Source organism: Stegodyphus dumicola, chromosome 5 (assembly GCF_044657685.1).
Source record: "Stegodyphus dumicola isolate Sdum_Otavi_A_Nest chromosome 5, ASM4465768v1".
Lineage (NCBI taxonomy): Eukaryota > Metazoa > Arthropoda > Arachnida > Araneae > Eresidae > Stegodyphus > Stegodyphus dumicola.
Genome location: NC_140772.1, coordinates 38,849,720 through 38,870,734, shown reverse-complemented (window position 1 = coordinate 38,870,734; position 21,015 = coordinate 38,849,720). Strand labels below are relative to the sequence as shown.

General features: G+C 36.5%; 1 protein-coding gene across 3 annotated transcripts in view; it reads right to left on the bottom strand.

Moving 5' to 3' along the window:
- Positions 1-21,015, bottom strand: part of Ca-alpha1D (Ca[2+]-channel protein alpha[[1]] subunit D) — a 275,473-nt gene that overhangs the window by 157,502 nt on the left and 96,956 nt on the right. The gene's annotated exons all lie outside the window — the stretch shown is intronic.

Genomic DNA, 21,015 nt, shown 5'->3' with positions numbered 1-21,015 from the left:
GAGAAAACATCGCAGTTCTAAAACATCGTGGTACAAAATATCGTCGTCGAAAATAAAGCGGTTCAAAAACTTCGCAGTTTAAAAATATCGCCGTCGAAAATATCGCGGTAAAAAATAAAGTATCGACAAATTATCGCAGGACGATAACATCGCAGACATGCTTTTTTCAGGCTTTAATAATTGTAAATGGATATTCCCATAATGATTTGTGAGCGCGAGATGGAAAGAAAGATAATTTTTACTTTCATATTTTTTATTAACTAATATATTTTTGATGAAAAATTAAGAAGGAAACTTAATACTTAAGAATAAACTGAAGCAGAACAAGAAATTATTTTCATTATAAGAGTATTAGATTGACAAAAGTGAAGAAAATAATCTCACAATTAGCAATTTTTTATAGATAAGGTCATGCAGTTACGTAGCTTCCTTTTTCTAAACTTTTTTAGATTATACTTTTAATGAAAAATTATCAGTAAAAACTTCATAAAAAATTATATATTAATGAGAATTCTATTAAGTGCTATCAAGTTGCCTTAATTTTCTATGCTTAAATTTCCTTCTTACTTTTTCAGCAAAAAATTATTATAGTTAATAAAAAATATGAAAGTAAAGATTATCCTTCTTTCCATCTTGCGCTCACAAATCATTATGGAAATCTCCATTTACAATTATTAAAGCCTGAAAAAAGCATGTCTGCGATGTTATCGTCATGCGATGATTTGTAGATACTTTATTTTTACCACGATATTTTCGACGACGATGTTTTTAAACTGCGAAATTTTTGAACCGCTTTATTTTGGACGACGATATTTTATATCACGATGTTTTGGAACTGCGATGTTTTCTCTTTGCGATGTTTTCTCCCACGATGTTTTGTATCACGACGTTTTCGTCTTGCGTTGTTTTTTCTGCGACGTTTTCGTCCGCGATGTTTTTGCCGCGATGTTTTCGGCTGTAACCGAATGGTAAAGAATGGTAACTATTATCTTGATATAGATTACATTGCACACAGTAAGACAAACGCCATCACACTTGACACTTCAATTAGCTGAAGATTAACCGGCTCTTTTCAAATACAGAAAGTGCTAAATTTATCGAGGAATTAGAGAAAAATTATTCTCACCAGTCATCAGTGTAAAACAAATCATCTACATCAGATACAAAAAGGAAGAGAAAATTAATAATATGCTAGTTGCTTTTATCTACAATAGTACGTAATCTAATTGTACGCAATTCTAAATACGAAAGCTTTGCATAAAAATTCTCTAAACGATTTTTTATGCGATTTTAAACTCGATAACAGTGTTCAAATTCTTTTGTAAATACTGTTTTTTAATGCCATTTATATATTAGTTTTAAAATTTCTATTGTTTATTTCTCCGTTACTTGAAACGGTTTCTTTTGTTATGAACGCCGATTTAATTCATGTAACCAAAATGAACAGATTATTGAAAATACATTTTAAAATTATAAAATGGGTTACTTTATTCCTATTTACAACATTTTTTAGCTCTCGTATTAATAATGACTGAGTCAACCACGATTTGGTTTGCAAAGCACTCGAGGGCTGTCTGTCTAAAAAAAGAGATGCCTTCGAGAAGAACTCTCTAAAGGGGATTCATACACGCTGCACGAAAAACCACGAAAATCAACCATCAGCCAGCCTGTTTGTGGGACTCGAACCCCGGACTAAGCTACCAGTGTTCAGCGATGCTACCACTCGGCCGCTGATGAGGCTCAACCATGGACGTCATCCTTGGCATTAATTCCATAAATAGAGTTAAGTTTATGGCTATTTGGATGTAACAAAGCACCTACTTCCGATAAATCGCTAGTTTACTATACTCACAGGTAACAGGCAGGAAAAACTTGGGCAGTTGTGGGAAGAAGAATAGAGCGTTTATACTTTTACCGATTATGAAGTTGGGAAGCTTAATATTATTGACATCACTGACAGTATTCCGAATAAGACAATAATCTTCCACTGACAATTCGCGTGAATTGTAAATGATAAAATTTGTTAATTTGTCTTAGTTATTGAGTCTAAAACAATTTTTATCCGTATTTTGAAAGCAAAATTATATGATATTATAGAATAAATGCATTTTTCAACTCTTCCATGAAAATCTTCAAAATTTTTCATTCTCATAGCAAGCGTAGGGGTGTATCATAAACAAATGTCGGAATAATCACAGAAGCTTGCTACTTCAAAGCCATTAAATGCGCTTTAAAGATTTCATAATGTGGAGACACAAAATGAGTTTTGGTGGTTGTGAAGTAAAGATATGAATGAAAGTCTCTCAAAGACCTGGATCGGAAACGTATGAACAAACTCACTTCTGCAATACTAGGAAACTTCGAAAAAAGGTCTCCACATCTTTATACAGAACAGGGTTTAATTTGGAAACGGGAATCTTTATGAAAGTAATGACACATTTTACGCCGCTACGGACACCACTATTCAAGTACACTGGTGTGCAAAACTTAAGCAACAGCTGTTCCTTTTGCCATAACTCCACGAGAAATGATCTGAGAGACATGAAATTCAGACATGAGAGACAGCATTTTGTGTTTAAACGATGACGAAAGCATAGTTGAGCGGAAATGAATACAATGCATACAGTATGGAATCAGACAAAAACAGGCTTAATTGATCTCATAGTATCGTTACACATGGCTGCTGTACAAGAGGAAGACCAGCAAGCACATATTACTTAGTATGGGATATGCCCTTCCCTTACTGCAATGGTTGCTTCGCACCGTCTCTCCATACTCAGCACCAGATTGTCAAACAGATCATGAGGTAAGAGTTCCCATTCCTCAATCAGCATCTATTTCAGTTGTTGGTTGTTCCCCGGAGGATGTAATCGTGCCGCAAGGCGTCTCCAACACATACTCTACGACACTTTTGTTGATTCCGAACTCTTCAGCCACACAGGTCACACTACGCCCTCCTTCAGCTTTCTTCCACGTGTGGAGTCATCCAGGTGATTTCTTCTAGCCATATTTAACGAAAGAACTCACTTGCACTTGCAGCGAATGTCTTTAATTACGACCCCGTCCTTCCTTTATTGTAGTCTTGAGTTGAGCGCGCCGACCGCACGAGTTTTGCGTTACGCTCACGTCGCCCGGGACGTTTTGTTCCTGACATTTGCGTAGGCATGACCTTTCTATTGAATTGCGTGTTCATTGTACTGATCGAAAGAACCTCTTTTCTTCAATTTCATGGCCATTTGATTAAAATTTACATTGTTGCTTAAGTTTTGCACACCAGTGTAGAATTTTCATTTGCTGTATTAATCAGAGTAGAAATAAGGAATCCTACTGATATGGTAGTGTTCCGACACCAAGGTGCCCGCACCTTTAGGAAAGATGATTATTTTATGTTGGAAACTGATCTTTATAAGAATGAAGATACATTTATAGTAGGTTGCCTTTATGAAAATCTTTATATTTTTGAACAGTACATGAAGGCTTTTGAAACCGGCATAAATGTACTGACACCTTAACTCCGGGACGTCACTAAGAAAATGTCGGGCCACAGAATAGATTCAAAGGTGTCCTGTAAAATATGTTTCAAAAATATACTAAGAACGCATTGGATTATTTAGATCATGGCAAAGCACGCAAAGGCTCTCAGTTTAAGGGAAGGGATGATTTCGTAAGTGGCCTTTTTAACCCTTTGCGGCACAGTGTGTCCGGTCTGGATACGCCTAAAAATTTCCTTCTGTACGCAAAGAAAAATTGAATGAAAAAGGATTTATAGATTACTCTGAAGCTTCTTTATTTATAGTAGAAGACAGCTCAACACAAACCAGTCCATATATTTTAGGCATGTTTAGTTTTTTAAGACCCTCATTTTTCAAAGAAAATTTTCAGATTTCTTTAGAGTATAAAAATCGTGCCTAAAATCAAACAGCGAACCCTAGGTGTGTCCAGACCGGGCTCACCGATAATCTAGGACAACTGAGAGTATGTATTCTTTGTTTCTCCGCATCTTATCGGCCAGTTTATTGACAACAATGCTCGTTTCAGCACTCGTTTCGAAGCTCTATTCAATCAGTGTGCCACTTTGGGCACACCCACAGAATTAAAACGATAATAACTATCTTCACAAAATTTTACTTATGTACTCCTCTAGGCCTAATTAAACTGCCTACCTCTTTTTTTTTAAATCAAAACTCCGACTTTAAAAGGTAGCGTGCCGTAAAGGGTTAAAGGAAACTAACTTGTATTCGTGTTACACATGAAAAACCGCCCACCAGCTATTGATCGGTCACTGAACATTGGTAGTTCGACTTGAGTTCGCTAACAGGCGAACGGACCAGCTGCATAGGTATCTTCAAGTATTTTCCCATGTGTAATGTGGATAGGAGCCAGTTTTCCTTTGTACGTCCATCTCTCCTCTTACACAGATAGCCTTGTCGATCTTTCCCATATTAAAATAAATCAAACCATAAGGAAAACCTCGAAAACTCGCATTCTGTCTGCTGATTCGTTCGGATTTGTACCTCAGTAGAAATACCAGTATTCAGCGTTTAACCGCTCGTTGTCAGACGGCTCTAACAATGCACTGAGTATGGCAAAATAGTACTTGGTGATTCCTATCACCTGTAGGCAGCATTATAGTATTGTTAGGAACGAGATCGAATACTGTTCTAAGATGTGCCATGCGATAAATTCTGGAAACTTTAGGGTAATACTTATTTAAGAGTTTTATCACTAGTGAAAAAAATCGCATCATTTTGTTCATCGAGACTATTAAATATACCTGAACTTAAAAATAAGGATGTTACGAAATAAAGCTTTCTTTTTCGCTGAGAAATCCACACATCCCAAAGGTTACGTTACAATATTTTACGGAGATGCTGCATTTTGTTTCTTCATATCAGAATCCAAAGAATGCAGTAAATAACTGAATTGTAAGTGGATGTAGCGGTAAATCGCAAATATAGCTCATCTCGTTTATAAATATGGCAGCGACCCCTCCCCCCCAAAAAAAAAGACGTTCTAACGGAAGCGAATCGCATTAAAATACATTAAAAATAAATCGGATTTTCTGTATTCTACAGTTTTGCGTGTTTCTTGCTTTTGCGCCTGATGGCTGCAAAATTTTACAAAAACAATTAATAGCACGATAAGAAAAAATTTGGGAAAAAGCAGTCAAGAAAAGCATGCTCAAAATTTTAATAGATTTGCAAAACGCTTTGCGAAAAAAAAAAGGTAACATTAGCGGCATAATTTCCCTATCTTATTTCAATAAAATACCACATTTCTTCCTTTGGTAATTCCTTTGGTAATGACAAATAAGAATATCTTGGATATATATCTGATCACCTGTCATTAGTTTGATTGAAAGCCAAGTGGAAAGCAAACTTATGACTGTCTACAAGACATGCCATGCCTGCGAGATCTATAACCTTAGCCACCGGAAGGTTTTCAAAGAGATGCAGTACAGAAGTTTGAGCGATACTGAATGAAAGCTGCGCCACCTGTTGTAAACCCAAGGTTAACGCAGAAATGGCTGACAGGTGGTCAACGCCCACCTTCGCGTTGCGGAAGGAATTTGATAACAGAATGTGCTCCATTAAATATCAAAGTGAGGTTCTTTAATCATCTATCAACCCACGCCCATTTATGTGGACGAAAATGCGCGATATCACGCAGAAGCAAAAGAAAGTAACATTGTCAAATCTGGATAATACGTCCGGTTTGAACTGAATAAAATATAGCATAATAAGCGACGTAGAGAATTTTTGAAGTGGATTAAGAAAGATGTAGATTGGGTTTTAAGACATTATCATTGAAAATTTAAATTCAAGTAAAGGTGTGTGTGTATTTAATTACGGCAAAGCACACTAGGGCTATCTGCCTAAGGGGAGGGATGCCTTCGTGGAGGACTTTCTAAGGGAAACTGGCTCGTATACACGTTACACATGGGGAAAACCACGAAAACGCCCATGCAGCCAGCCCGTTCGCGGGATTCGAACCTCGGACCGAACTATCAGTGTTCAGCGACTTTACCGCTCGGCCGCTGGTAGGCAATTCAAGTAAAGGAAGAAATAGTTTGGATATTTTCTTTCATAGCATAACCAGGACGAAACATGCCAAACAATTTCTCTAAAATAATAAATTTACTGGCTTGACACTTCCAGAGAGAAACATTATTATAAACTGTCTTAGGCCTCCCACCGATGTCGAGCGGTAAAATCACTCAATACTTACAATTCGCCCAGAGTTCAAATCTTAGTAGTCGAGTTGTCCGAGTGGGAGTTTGGACTTCATATGGCTATGTGAAAATGAGACAGTTTCCCTGCTGTTCTCCACGAAGGCCCCACTCCCCTTGAGCAGATACACCGCGTGTGCTTTTCTATAATGCAATCAACTCATTCCAGTTGATGTTTTCTAAATGCAAAGTTAGGTTATTCGAATATGTCACCAGGACTATCTACCTAAGACTAAATAGAAGAGATATATGTCTTTAGTCGATCGTTTCAGTAAAAAAGGAACAAAATAGAATAACACACTTTAATTTTTGTTCAACAAGTACTTCAAAAAGAATAATTGTTTCATAAAAGATAAGAACAACACATAACGAGCGAAAACAAGGCAATGCTGGCGCATATACCGCTCTGCTCGTTATGTCCTCTAACGAGATCCATCAGATGTTTTATTTATTCGTATCTGTTTGCTTCGATCATACTAATATTTGATTTATATTTCTATTTGATTTACATTACAATATCTCCTAGTCACGAAATATATTCGGACATAGGCGTTCGTAGAAGATTTTGCAAAGCTGGGAAAACGTTTGAAGATAATTACTTACTTTAATACGGAGGTTCACAACGAGATTATAGAACATAATGCTATATCAATAGAGAAAGAAAAATACTACTCATATCTTATAGAAGAATCAATGAAAAACTGTTTTTTTTCCTTGATTTGGTTGGAGGTCAAAGCAAGTGACTATTTGCCTACTCTCTGTGGACGTCCATAATGCCTTATTACGTAATCTAAAGTCAGATTTTTTTTGCAATTTGGATCGCAACCTCGTACACGATAATAAGGAAAAATAAATAATACAGTATAATGCTGCAATACTAATATCATCTAAAATAACGATAAAATACCTATAATTGTTACCTTATTCAAACAACTATAACTCGCAGACAAAAGAAAACATAAAAATTATGCAAAAATTTAAATTATGAATAACAGATTATAAAGACACCTTTACTAACCAGTTATTTTATGCTAAATTGCTAGCTGTACATATTGCTTTCGATTTTCTTACCAGAATGCAAACGCTTGTATTCAAATGAGGTAGAAAAGAGACAGTATTTAAAGGATATAATTAGAGCGCTTTCTGCCTGCTGAAGGCCACGTTTGCTAAATAATTCCTTAGAGAGCAGCATTCTGCGGCATTCCATTATTTTCGCCATTAAGGCTTGTCACGCCGGCTTTAGGTCAAAGCCAGCTTGTGAGTTTCTCTGTTTGCGTAGCATTTTGTCTAGATTTGATTATATAGATTAGTTATAATTTAAAACCCGTTACTTTTGATTTAAGCCATAAATGCTGGTTGTTTTGTAACCTTAGCAGAGCCTTCTGATTAAACGTTTATTTTAATTAAACAAAAGGATCTTTTACATCCTTTCTCAGTCTCTGTGGGACTTTACAAAACATAGTGATTAAAAGTTACTTTGTCTTAGAGATTTCGTACATTTGATGCTACTAAAGAATACGAAACTTCATAAGATTAAAAAAAGCTGCGCATTAAAACTAATCAAATGCTGCATCAGCATCTTGCTAAATGTCAAAAGAATGAATTTGTTGTATTACGGCAAAGCACAATAGTCTCCCTATGGGTAATAACCGACCAAATTCAGTTAGTGACGAATTACAGCCCTGCGCATATTAATTCTGGCACCACTGTATAGAGATTTGGGTCTTTCGAGTGAGAAACCCGAAAAAGCAAGTAGGCTGTCCTCAGGGATTCGAACTCTGTTAAATAAGATTGCATGAGTCTTTCATTTGCTAGCTGAACATGCTACCGCTTAAACCACGACAGAACGCACAGAGAAAATGAAATTTTTGTAAGTCTCTCTGGCTAAAAAAAAACTAGTATCGTGGAAAAGGTTTTAAGAGAACCTAGCTCAAATTTATGCTACATGGAAAATCATGAAAACGCTATAAAGATGCATGGGAATCGAACCCGATCACAAATATTTCCGCTTAGAAGTCTTACATATTCGATTGTATGAGGTCTCCTGTCCAACTTCGGATACATACTATGAAATAACTTCTCATAATCAAGCTTCCTTCAAAAGACATTTTCCGGAAATGTCACTAGCATTCTTTTCTTAGAAGGAACTTAAGTATCACAGAAACCAAAATATTAATAATTGAGGAAACAAGTACCTTCTAAACGAAAGAAAATACTTTGCTGAACTCTGAGATCTACTTCTAGAGTGAACAAAAATCAGGTGGTTCTATGTAGTAACCTCACATTTATCATTTTTTCATGGTTTGTAAAGTATTATCACATTGCCCCATACGTTCTCAAGATGTTCAGCTACCAAATGGATTATTGGTAGCTCGAATCCAGAAGAGATCATAGTTGATTTTTGGTACTTCCTCTTCCGAAAAACATAATCTCTAAAGTAGTATTGAAACTAAAATGTAATGCATCACAACTCACCACATGGATATAATCGACTGGGTCTCGTGGTTCTCCCTGAGAAACGCCATGAAAACAGTAATTCGCCATAATGCCTGATCTTTTCATATCAGTGCCCTGTCACAAAGTTACCAGCTCCCTTATGCACTTCGGCCGTAATTCCAAAAGACAGAAAACTTCATAAGAGTACTCTGGCTTTCAGTTGCGCGAATCCTTACGGAGATTAGGTTTATAACTTAGCAACCTCCAAAAGGGCGCGTGTTCCTTTATGCTAACGCATCCTTATGCAAGTCCCATTTTTGTTTACATTACAATTGAGGTTTGCGAACGAAAACTGAACTTTTATAAAGAGAGCCTGATTTGAAGTTGTCCATCCTTCCAAAGTTTGCCTTTTCTAAGTTAGAAAAAAATCTTTATTAGGTGGCTCGCAAATTTACGTCGAGGCTTTCTAATGGATATTTAAGTCTTTTCGAATAGAATAATAAAGGTGATGGCATCCGAAAAAAAAAAAAGAATAAAGGTGTCATTCATCCGAATAAAATAATAAAGATATCCATTATAAAGGTGCAGGTAAACCTGCATAAGGTTGATGAGGGGACCTTTATAAAGGAACATCACTATAAAGCAGTCTCCTCTTTAGTTGCCTTTCAAATAGGGAAGAACATGCGGAATTATTGCATTCTCTAGTAGGTTCACTCATAGTATAAAAGACGTTCAGGTAGTAGATTCCTGGAATAGTAATAAGATTTCATGATTCCGGCTTCGAAAAACATGTAATGCACATTAGTATGCAGCAGCAGAAAATAAATTTATTTATAAGTTGTTAGTTTAATATACTGTTACGAAATGTACAGGCGCGGTAAGATGGCTTCCCCGCAAAGCAATTTTTAGGGTTGCCGTATTTGGCGAGAAATCGTCCATTTGGCAATAAATTGGCGATATATCATGGATGGAAGGAGAACCTTCTGGAACGAATTCTTACCGGTTTAGCCCAGAATGTTCTCGAACACAAGGCGAAAGCTATGTAAACCCTGCTGGTTCGCAGTCGGTTAGTGTGTGTCTCGTAGAGGGCGATATGGTCAGTCAGTCCGTGAGGAGTCGATCGAGTTGACAGCCGGGCAGCGAGTGCCGAGTGGGTCGTCGAGTGCATCGAAGAGTCTCTTAGTGTATCACGGTTAGTGAGTGCATCGTCGAAAGAGTGTGTTAAGCCCCGGGAACGACTGAACCGAAGAGTCGGGAGCTGTGCTCTGTGTGTCGTCGACTGCATCGCGAGTTGTAGAGTGGAGAGTCTCGAGAGTACGGGGAGTTCCGAGAACGACGGAGCAGAGTCGGGAGCTGTACTCTAGTACTTTGCAGCGAAGCTGTCTCCACCGTTATTGCACGACAGTGTCGCTGATTGTTGCAGCGTGTTTATAGTAGATCTTCGACTACTGTAAAAGTGTTTTGGAGCTGTCCTGATTAATAGTGGCTAAATAAAATGTGTTTCGATACTTCATCAAGTGTCGTCGTTATTCACTCCAAATCCACACGAACCCCTTACGAACGTGAAGAGAGAAAATAACGTAACAACTGGTGTCGGAAAAGAAAAACGCAACAATACAAATACAAGCAAGATTAGACCTCACTGTTGGGCACCATCGGTTGAATGAAACCCTGGGAGTCGTTGAACCATGGTAGTTCGACTGGGATTCGAATCCCCGGTAACGGGCTGGCAGGAGCGGCGTTTTTGTAGTTTTCTCCATATATAACGAGTATACGAGCCTGTTTCTTTTAGAAGATCCTCCAGGAAAACATCCCTTCCTTTAGAAAGATAACCTCTGAGTGTTTTGTCATAATCAAAATAAACAAACCATAGCACCTCATTGTTGTTTAATGCTTTGCAAGCTAAGAATGAGATGTAAAGCTGCAATAACATCCTACGAGTTCAAAATAGTGAAGTGGTCTAGAAATTTGTGATTCTTCTCTCCTTTTAGATGAAATGTTCTTTCATATTCTTTCATCTAAAAGGCAGTAGCACTTATTTCATTTTACACAAGTAGTCTGTTTTGTTTTCCATCACTGAAAAGTAATAATAAATGAAGTTTAAATGACATCAAGAAATTTTAACTCTCTTCACATTTCCTATCATATGGAAACACAGCGAGATCTTATTTAGGTTGAGAAGTGTTATATTCTCTGTCAAGGAACACTGGTAATCATCGTGGCTTTAGTAACAGGAACATCCCAGCAATCAATAGTCCAGTGCAGCGAACGGAAGGATCAAATATGTCTACGTCTGCAAGTTGGCATCAATTTATAATCCGATTCCAGGGATTATGCACAGGTAAGCATTAATATATGCAATGATAGTAACGGAAACTAGTCATATCTACACGACTGGATTTCGTATGTGATGACATACATACAAAAGTTTCGAAGTGTGGGCCATTCTACCACAGATACTGGGTAAACAAATGGTGTATAATTACTGCATTAACTCGAGCGTACTATCTTGGTGGGAATGACAACACAGCTGGCAACTGGAAGGTCTGTGGTTGTCCTAACGAAGGAACAGCCGATTTCTCAAGTTTCATGCTGCGAAAATTATTGTCGTCGTTTCTACAATGACATCCGTATAATGGGTGATAAGTCGTCAGTACCTGTACTGGATCTTAAATGCAGAAGAATGCAACGAATTATCGTTTTGCCCCAGGCACTTCTAGTGCAAGTGATTAGCATGTCCCGATGACAAATAGAAAATGTGTGATTAAACCCCAGCGAGGACACAGTTAAGTTCTCACATTTTCCGACTTGTAAACAATCATTTCTACAATGGCAATACCTTGGATGAAACCGTGTTAAAATGAAACAGAAATTTAGGAGTATCATGTTACACAGGGGTTTTCCCAATATTCCAGTCCGCGTTACAGTGACAATGTATTGTGGGAATGCTCTGAAACACTTAATAATTGCTACAATGGCAATGCTTTGGATGAAACCATGTTAGAATGAAACAGAGCTTGAGGAATATCATATTACACAGTGTTTTTCCAATATTCCAGTCGTGTTACAGTGGCACGATATTGTGTGAGTACTGTGAAACACTTTTAATCATTTCTACAATGGCAATACATTGGGTGAAACACTGTTAGAATGAAAGAGAACTTTAGGGATATTATGTTACACACGTGTTTTCCCAATATTCCAGTCGTGTTATAGCGACACAGATTTTGGGAATACTCTGTTACAACACAGATACATATGCTTAGTTTTAGACCATACGTAAATCAAAATCAATTTCATTGTTTTTTGGATTAAATACGAAATGGTTCTGAATTAAAAAGAATATAATTTATGTTTAATTTTGCGGAAAACGAGTGCTTCAAATTTTTTTAAGGATAAACTTTCTTACTTAAATATATTGAAAATATTTCAATACAGTTAAGAAAGGAAACTGATTAATAAAATATGACAAACGGAAAACTAAAACTGCATCAATGGAGGGGAAGGAAATCGAGAGAATAAACAAGAAAAGAAAAGGGAAAAAAGGATTTAAGTGTATAGAAGTTTAAATATAGTCTGACTGATCAAACTCTCTTTAATTCACTAATTACAAAATTAAAACAAGGAGCATTAATGTAAAAATCTCTTAACTGCACAGAGGGAGAGTAGTTAAAAACGCTGAATGCTGGGAGTTCGATCCGGGTTCAATCCTAGGCGAACGAATAGGCTGCAAGGTTAGTTTTTGTGGTTTTTCCTATGTGTAGCGTGAATACGAGCTGGTTTTCCGTAGTGAATCCTCCACGAAGGATCCCTTACCCTACTCAGATAGCCCTCACGTACTTTGCCGTTTTCAAGTAACCTTACCTAATCTAATCTCGTAACTATAAGCTTGACAGCAAGGCTTTCGAGCTGTAATATTTCAGTACATTCTCGGATGGAATTCACTCTTGAATACATTAAACATTCTTGAATGGATTAGAATGGATTTTTAAGATTTTTACAAAGCAAGCGAGAGCAATCAGCGGAAAGGAAGGAAAAAGGATTTAAGCATAAATGGCTCTTATTGATATTACAAATGGAAAAAATCTGATGTGTACACAACATGACTTCCTTGCACGCAATATTAAATTATACGCTTTTAAACGTATTGGATTGAATTAAATCTACATCGTCGATAGCGCATAAACCACAATAGAATAAATGCACTTTTTAAAATTCACTATATTTGTTTACCATAGCGATACTCTAGAGCTAGGTTCACTTAACAGCGTTACATTTCGTCCATATTATAACTCGGAATGCATATTATATCATTTGAAGAATTATCTAATCGTTGCCACATGTTCTATTCAAATACTATAATAAATCTAAAATGATGTATAAAAAAATTAAGCAAACAAAACAAAAAAGAAACAGTTTTTCGCAGACGATTCAGTATTTCTCATTCTCATTAATTCAATTCTCACTTCCCGACAAGGCAAAGATACATAAAAACTCAAAATATCTATATTAAAAATTACGAAGTAAATCTGAAACACTTATTTCCTCGAAAAAATTCCAGAAAGTATTAAGCATGATTTAATTCGCAATAATAAATGAGCGCGTTATCTTTGTTGTTGCGAAGGTAAGTTTCTCTAGATTGGCAACAAATCCACTATTCTGCTGTTTCAAATGTAAATAAGCAATGGCCGCCATCAAAAACATTATTAGGCTTAGCGGCACTTAATTCTAAAAATATTGCATGCAGATTTACTAAAGGCATGAAAACCTTAACCGGAAGATAAGAACAACATTATTCAATCATTTTTAAAGCAAAAAATACACAATTTACAAACATATATGAATAACGAAACTGAGCTCATCGAGCCGAATAACAGAGTGGATATATATATACACATATAAATTACAAAATAATTCTTTTGAAATTACTTTTGGTTCGACCGATTGCAACCAAATACGTGGTGCACGTCTACATGTTATAGCAGTCCTACCTACAAAATTTCAACGTTCTGAGGCTACTCGTTTTTGAGTTATGGAGATACGTACGTACGCACAGACGCCGCGAAAAATTCACTTCAGAATTCATTTTAAATCAGTTTTAGATTTTTTGGGGAAAAGAATCCTTTATTCTGTCCTTACTTGCGGGTGTCACGCAAAATCATCATTAAATTGCATTGGATAGCGGTCAAAATCCATGTTTCCGTTAAAATATGATACACGAAATTTTTCGCGATTATAATACTTTACTATTTTTACATCGTACAAGGAAGTAAACATCACGAAATCTACAGCCGGGATTTACCCATTTACCGGGATTTGAACACAGGTCAAAATGCCAGTATTAGGTGTTTTACTGCTCGACCGCTGATGGGATTTTAGGTCTTAAAAACGTACATTATCCTTTCTGGAAAAGAAATCAGATACAAGATCATTCAACTCAGAAGAAGCCAAACAACTACACTTTGATTTTAAAAAGAAAAGAAGAAAGAAAAGACGTATTGCAGTAATTTGAAATTTTTGAAGCCTGTAGAAATGGATATTTCTGGTGTTTTTGTTAGTTGCATGTCCTGAAGAAACCACTGAATTACTGAAACTTGTAGAAACAATTCAACTTTTCCCCAACCAGAAATGTGAGAAATCATATCGAGCAGACGATCTTGCAGTTGCCAGCTGTTGGAACTAACTAGGTAACACCATCACATTCGAAACAGCAGAATGCGTCAATTCATTACAAATTTCTCCATATTTAAAAACAAAAGCTTACAGAAGATACACTGCAGTTGAAAATTACATTTTGTAATTGTTAATCATTAAACTAAAATTTTCTGTTAACAACTTTCGAATTTCACGTTCAACCTATAACGTCTACTTCTTTTAATTACAAAAACGTAGCTGGAAAAATGACTCAGAGTTTCAATTTTAGGCCATTCTGTGTACATGACGTCATGAGAAGCCTTTAGTTCTCTCGAACAGGAGGGCATCATCAAAAATTCGTTGGACGGCCCTTAACGTGACTCAGATTTTTCCAACTTCGATTCCCGTAATGAGCCAGGAAATACCGCATCGCCTAGCAACCATGGAATTTAAACAAATAATTTGCCAAGAACAAAGTCAACGCGTGGATTTCGTGGGAATTCTCTCAGGGCATTAAAATTCATTTACGACTGAGAGTTAAATACCTAACAGTTATAACGAAAATACAAATATATTGATACGGCATCCTTTAGGCATCATATATAAAATCATCCTTTATTAGAAAAACTTAAGACCTCATTCTTAAAATTTTAAAATCAAGAACAAATATATAGTATAAATAAAAAATAACAGAAAAATATTTGTAAAGCTGAACTAACATATTTTTGTTTTAATTTTGAAATATTTTATTAGTCATTATGAAACGACTTCTTTAGTCATTCCGTATGTCCCCTAGTTCTCACGCTGATTTGACCAATTTCTAATTAAGGGTAAGGTGTTGAATGCTTTTAACTGTATTTTTTTCCGAAGAGGTTGTTTAAAATTCGTTCAGTTATAAAATCCCCTTGAGAAGCCAGTTAAATGAAAAATGGATTTTAAACTCCGGATTTCATTTAGTCTACCAGTGACTAAATGCTACTACTTAAGTTTCTTTATTAATGTTTCTGTGATTTTTACCCATGTTTTTCACGGCATTATCGTTTAGAAAACCATCCACGAATCCATCCCTCCCCTTAAGCACATAAGCCTAGTGAGTTTTGTCATAATCTAAGAAATTTAGTTTAGTCTCCCGGATTTTATTCTTTGGAGGTTTCTCGGGATGGAGCTGAGCAAATCGCATTGTTATTATTAGTGTCCAAGTTTAAAGATGACGGCATAGGTCTGTATACGATTATAATACAATAATCATTGTTTTTTTTTAAGTATGGAAAAGCACATGAAGGCTTTTTTATCTTAGGAGTTGGAATTTGGTATGCAAAAACATCTTGATCGAGCATACAAATGATCAAAGTTTCAAAGCAAATAAACAGGAATTGCGATCATAGCGCGAAATTTTTAGTGAGCAATTCGCAAAGTATAAAACCAGTAAGAGAGGCGAAAAATTTATCTTTTTTTTTTTTTTTTTTTTGTTCCTGTCACTGTAATTCCGTAAAAGAGTAACTAAAGATGCCATTATGACGCTATCGAAGATCTTGCAGACAACTAAACGACTTCTAACGTGGTGGCATTGTAGGGTTGCGTGAAGCTGAATGGTCATACCGAGCAATAGGCCTCCACCCTCAGCGCACAGACACGCTGTGCTAAGATGTTGCCAACAATGGTTGCTACAAGGAAATTGCCGACGAAATGAAGGATCTGGAAAACCAAGGAGCACAAATTCCAGGCAAGACAGGATGACTGTTCGTCAGGCCTGAACCGCCCCAACGGTATCATTGTCGACTATTCAAAGCACTACTGCCACGTCTATACCTCCCGTAGTACCGTCCACCATCTCACGGCGCTTGTCTGAAGCGGGGTTACGCCCACAGAGGCAAACGTCAATTTGCCGTTGACCCCACAACATCGGCGGAGTCGTCTGGAATGGTGTCGCAGCCGATCATCATGGCTGCCATCATACTGGCATCGTATAATGTTCAGATGAATCCCGCTTCACACTTGAATCAGATGGCCACCGTGTTCGTGGCTGGAGAGGACGGGGCCATCAGCCTTTGTTTTACAAAGGCATACAGCCATAACCCCTGGTGTGACGGTGCGAGGCGCTATTTCTTATGACAGCAGGTCATCTTTATCCATTCTCCGTACATCTTTAACAGCTCAACGATATGTTGATACCATCCGGCGGCCGGTTTCATTACCCTTCATGGCACGTCATCCTGGGGCCCTTTTCTTACAAGGTAATGCCAGGTCACATACCGCTCATATATCTCTGGACTATCTCCGTGAGTTTGATACTCTTCTTTGGCGAGCAAGGTCACCAGACCTTTCACCAATCGAGCATGTCTGGGACATGGTAAGCCGCCAGATTCGGGCACCACAAAATATCGCAGATCTGGAGCGACAACTGATGAATGGATGGCAGAATGTGTCGGGAGCTTGACATCAAGAACCTTTACCACGCCTTGCCTCGACGAATTGAAGCATGTATTGCCGCCAGAGGCGTTTCGACCAACTACTAATTTGAACACTCACTTGGTGATTGTGAATCAAGTGAACGGGTACTATGACCTTGATTTTTTAATCATTTTATTATCTGTGTATGAGCTATACACATATTCAATTTCATCAAAAACAACCACTTCCTTCATGGTGCTTCGATGGTTTTTGCAAAAGAGTGTATATTAAAGCTCAATTCTCCTGATGATTGCTGAAATCGATTTAGATATCGCTTCATGGAATACAAGTAGTTAAACTTATGAGATTCAATTAAAACGTTTCAGGGACACTAATTCATACTGAAGTGCCGACTTTATCTATAATATTCTTAAGCATGATCAAGAACAGCTTGCTAACTGAAAGATTTCGTAAAGTTTTGTTAAAAGGTTATTACGTGACCAAAGTTCTCTGTAGATTTGAAATCTACCGCATTTAATTAATTTCTTAAATTGGTCTACGGGAAATTGCAACATTTATTGAATAATGTAGTTTTTAGGGAAGGAACACACGCATACAGCCAAATCTTATGCGTGATTTTAACTCGTATTCTTTGTTTTGTATCAGCAGTCAGCTACAGCATCTAGGGCTATTCTCTTAATGCTGGTATCACAAATCCATTTACTTCAGACGAACAATTGTTTTATACAATTTTTCTACCTGCTTTATCACTGAAAGAAAGACGCGCGATTTTTTTCTTTCTTTCACAAAAAACTGTAAGTTGTTCGTCTTCAACAACCAGTCAGCTATCAGTATCCAATCCCGTCATGGAACATCATTTATATTGCAGAAGTAGTTTTCCATTCATATGGCAACCCCAAAACGATCCGCAGTGATTGGCTGCTTCATATTCCGTGGCAAAGCCTAAAAGTTGTTCTAAAGAATTGCTCATCTGAAATGGTTTGAATACTATGTGATATGATTTTAGCAAAGAAACGTTTGCATGTTAGGTCGCTTTTAGGAATATGGCTCTTAGAAATTAAGCTGCATTCATAAAATTATACTTATACCTACATTTAAGTAAAATATTTAATATTTATTTATAATTATCAGACATTCACTTCTTGTTACTAACATAATGCGTTCTATGAGCTTCATAATATAGTACTATCACTTTGCAAACGATATACTGACCTATATTTATTATTCTATGTTAAAATTCATGTCACTGATATACGATACCGTCACAAATTCCTATAGATGGTTTCAACAATGCTCGTAATCAAATCACAGGTTATTAACTTTTGCTAAAGATTGAAAACTGTTAAATTAAGTTTAAAAGTAAAAACAGAATACATTTTTGTATTAATGAATATATTGCAGCGAGTAATGTATTTAGTTCATAAATATTTTTATTCCAACTAGAAAACAAACTCTTGTCATATTGGTTTACACACAAGAACGTTATTTTTTGAATTTGTTTAACACTTTTTTTCTAAAACATTTTGACAAAGAACTGATGAATTGAATTTTTAAACCATTATAAAAGTTTATTCTTAATCTTTATATTCCAGAAATAACAACAAAAATAAAAACTCTTGTCGATTCTATTGCGCATATGAATCACGGACATGTATTCAACAATAACTTCGCAATTCTCTTAAATAGCAATTTTAAATTACATCCACATTTCTAAATTTCATTCTTTCAAAGCTGAGAAAACACGTGGATTTTCCTACTTCGGCAATGAGAGCTTCAGCCATTTAAGAATATGTACAAATGACAGGTTCTTACAAATAAAAGAAACTGACACTCATCAGAGAAGAAAAACAGTCATATCTTTTGAGACACTCATAGCGAACTATTATACATAAAAAAAATATGGATTCTAGGATTCTGTTACAAGCAGAAATGAAACAAGCGTGAGTCATGCGCAGATGGCAACGTGACGCGACTTCTTAGCAGAGTTTCGTGTCGCGATTGGGGAGGCGGAGATAACTGCACAATCCACTTTGTAAAAGTGTTTCACGTGTACAGCTCGGATGTAAAGCACGGAAACTGTCTGCGTGCTGATAGCACGCTCTCTAGCAACAAGCAAGAAGAAAATTCGAATCCTTTGAATAAAGAATGTTGAAAAAGGTACAATCATTGCACTCCGAGTTTTTTATTTAATTTAATTTTACTTTCTCGTTTGATAAATATATTTTAATGTGAAAAATACCGGGTAAACTAATTTCATATTTAAAATGTCAATTCTTACGGCCAAACATGCAATGCATACGTTATTTATAAATAAAAAGCCTGTTTTATCATACGTTCAATTTTACTTGGAGCATGTTTTTACGTTTTTTGCCCCAAAACGGCTATTAGTCTTGAAATAAGATTTCGTGTCGGTTAAGCATTGAATCACTTTTCAAACTGTTCCTATAAAAAAAACTATTACCCTGTATTAAATTTAAAGTACTTAAATAAAGATGATTCTGCATGTGCATGTATGTACCTCGCATTGAGAATAAATGACGTTACCTATCATCAAATTTTGAATAACATAGTCCTCCACCCGAACATGTACACCTGGAAGCCCGAATTTTGAATTTCGAATTTTATATTTCGTATTTTGTAAAGTTTTAATGAATTTTTGATGAACAAACTCAATTATTTGATAGCAAGCAGTGGCACAACTGCATGGATTAAAATATTCTTCTCCAGTGCGCGAGACTCTATCCGATATTCTAAAGACATGCTGTTTTTAAATATTTTCTCATTCTGCTGTTAAACTGAATTTCGTATGTCTAGAGAAAGGATAGGTGTAGGTGTATTTAATTATGGCAAAGCACACTAGGGCTATCTGTTTAAGGGGAGGGATGCCTTCGTGGAGGACTTTCTAAGGGAAACCGGCTCGTATACACGTTACACATGGGTAAAACCACGAAAACGCCCATGCAGCCATCCCGTTCGCGGGATTCGAACCTCGGACCGAATTACCAGTGTTCAGCGATTTTACCGCTCGGCCGCTGGTGGGCGTAGAGAAAGGATATTTAATAAATAAAGTTACACGCAAAACGTTAATGATAAGACCATTAAACATCTTGCGAGTGGTCTTACTGAGAAAATAGAACATTGATATGACAAACTAAGAAAAGACTGAAAAAAATTAGAAAAATTTATGTCAACTGCATCTGGAAGTCTAAACATATGCTGTTATACTGCTGATGAAATTCCTGTAATTTTGCTATTGAATTGTACATGGCATGAGTAAGAAGAATATTATGCTTAATAATAAAGCTAAAACGTCAAAAAAAAGTTATCAGGAGTGAATTTAACAGCAGACTGCGAAACCTTTCAGATTTTATTTATTTATTTATTTATTTACGTATTTCTTAAAATCAAAATTACATTACCTAAACAATTAATAGATCTACGAGTTAATGATGATGCAACTTTTATTCCTATTTCTCGGTGTTTAAGATGTCACGTTACTAATTACTATCTGCTGATTTACATATGCAGCACAGAGGTGTTTGTTATTTATATAAATGGTATTCAAGAATTCTTACCGAAAGATAAATTTTAGAGTGAGAGGAATAGAAATATGTAACCAGACGAAAGGGATAGCAGTTTTAAAATCACGTATTTTACGTAATTATACAGCCTGGAAGACTGGTATCCTCTTCTCTACTTACTCAGCTAATCAGTTTAGTTTTACGATACTACCTCATCCGCTTTGGATGATTTGATTCATTTTAGTACCAAAAAGCATTCGAGGGATGTCTGCCTAAAGAAAGGAATGCCTTCGTGGGGGTTTTCTACGGGAAATTAACTTGTATACACGTTACACATAAGGAAAACTACGAAAACAGTCAGCCCGTTCGTCGGAATTTGAAGCCCAGACCGAACTACCAGTGTTTAGTGACTTTACCGCTCAGCCGCTGGTGGGCCCTTTACCGCTTTGGCGTCACGGGATGGTGATGCTCTTGTTTATGGCAGCATTAGCACTCCAAACCATTGTGCACTTGAATGCACCTTAACTAGGTAGTTTGGTTAATCTTTGGATTATGATAACTTGGCGTTTTTTTGGCGAAATTTTGGCGACCAACACTGCTACAGCAACCTGCTAGTTTTTGTTTGGACTCCATTTTGTTTTCACAAAGTAAAGGCGTGGTTTTTTTTCTTTTTTCCAGACAATCTACTAGCCGAATTACGCTTATGCTAGAACTTTTATGGAACAAAAGTGTTTAATCATGACGAAGATTAGGTGCGAAATTGGGAGAAAGAGCAGAATCGCA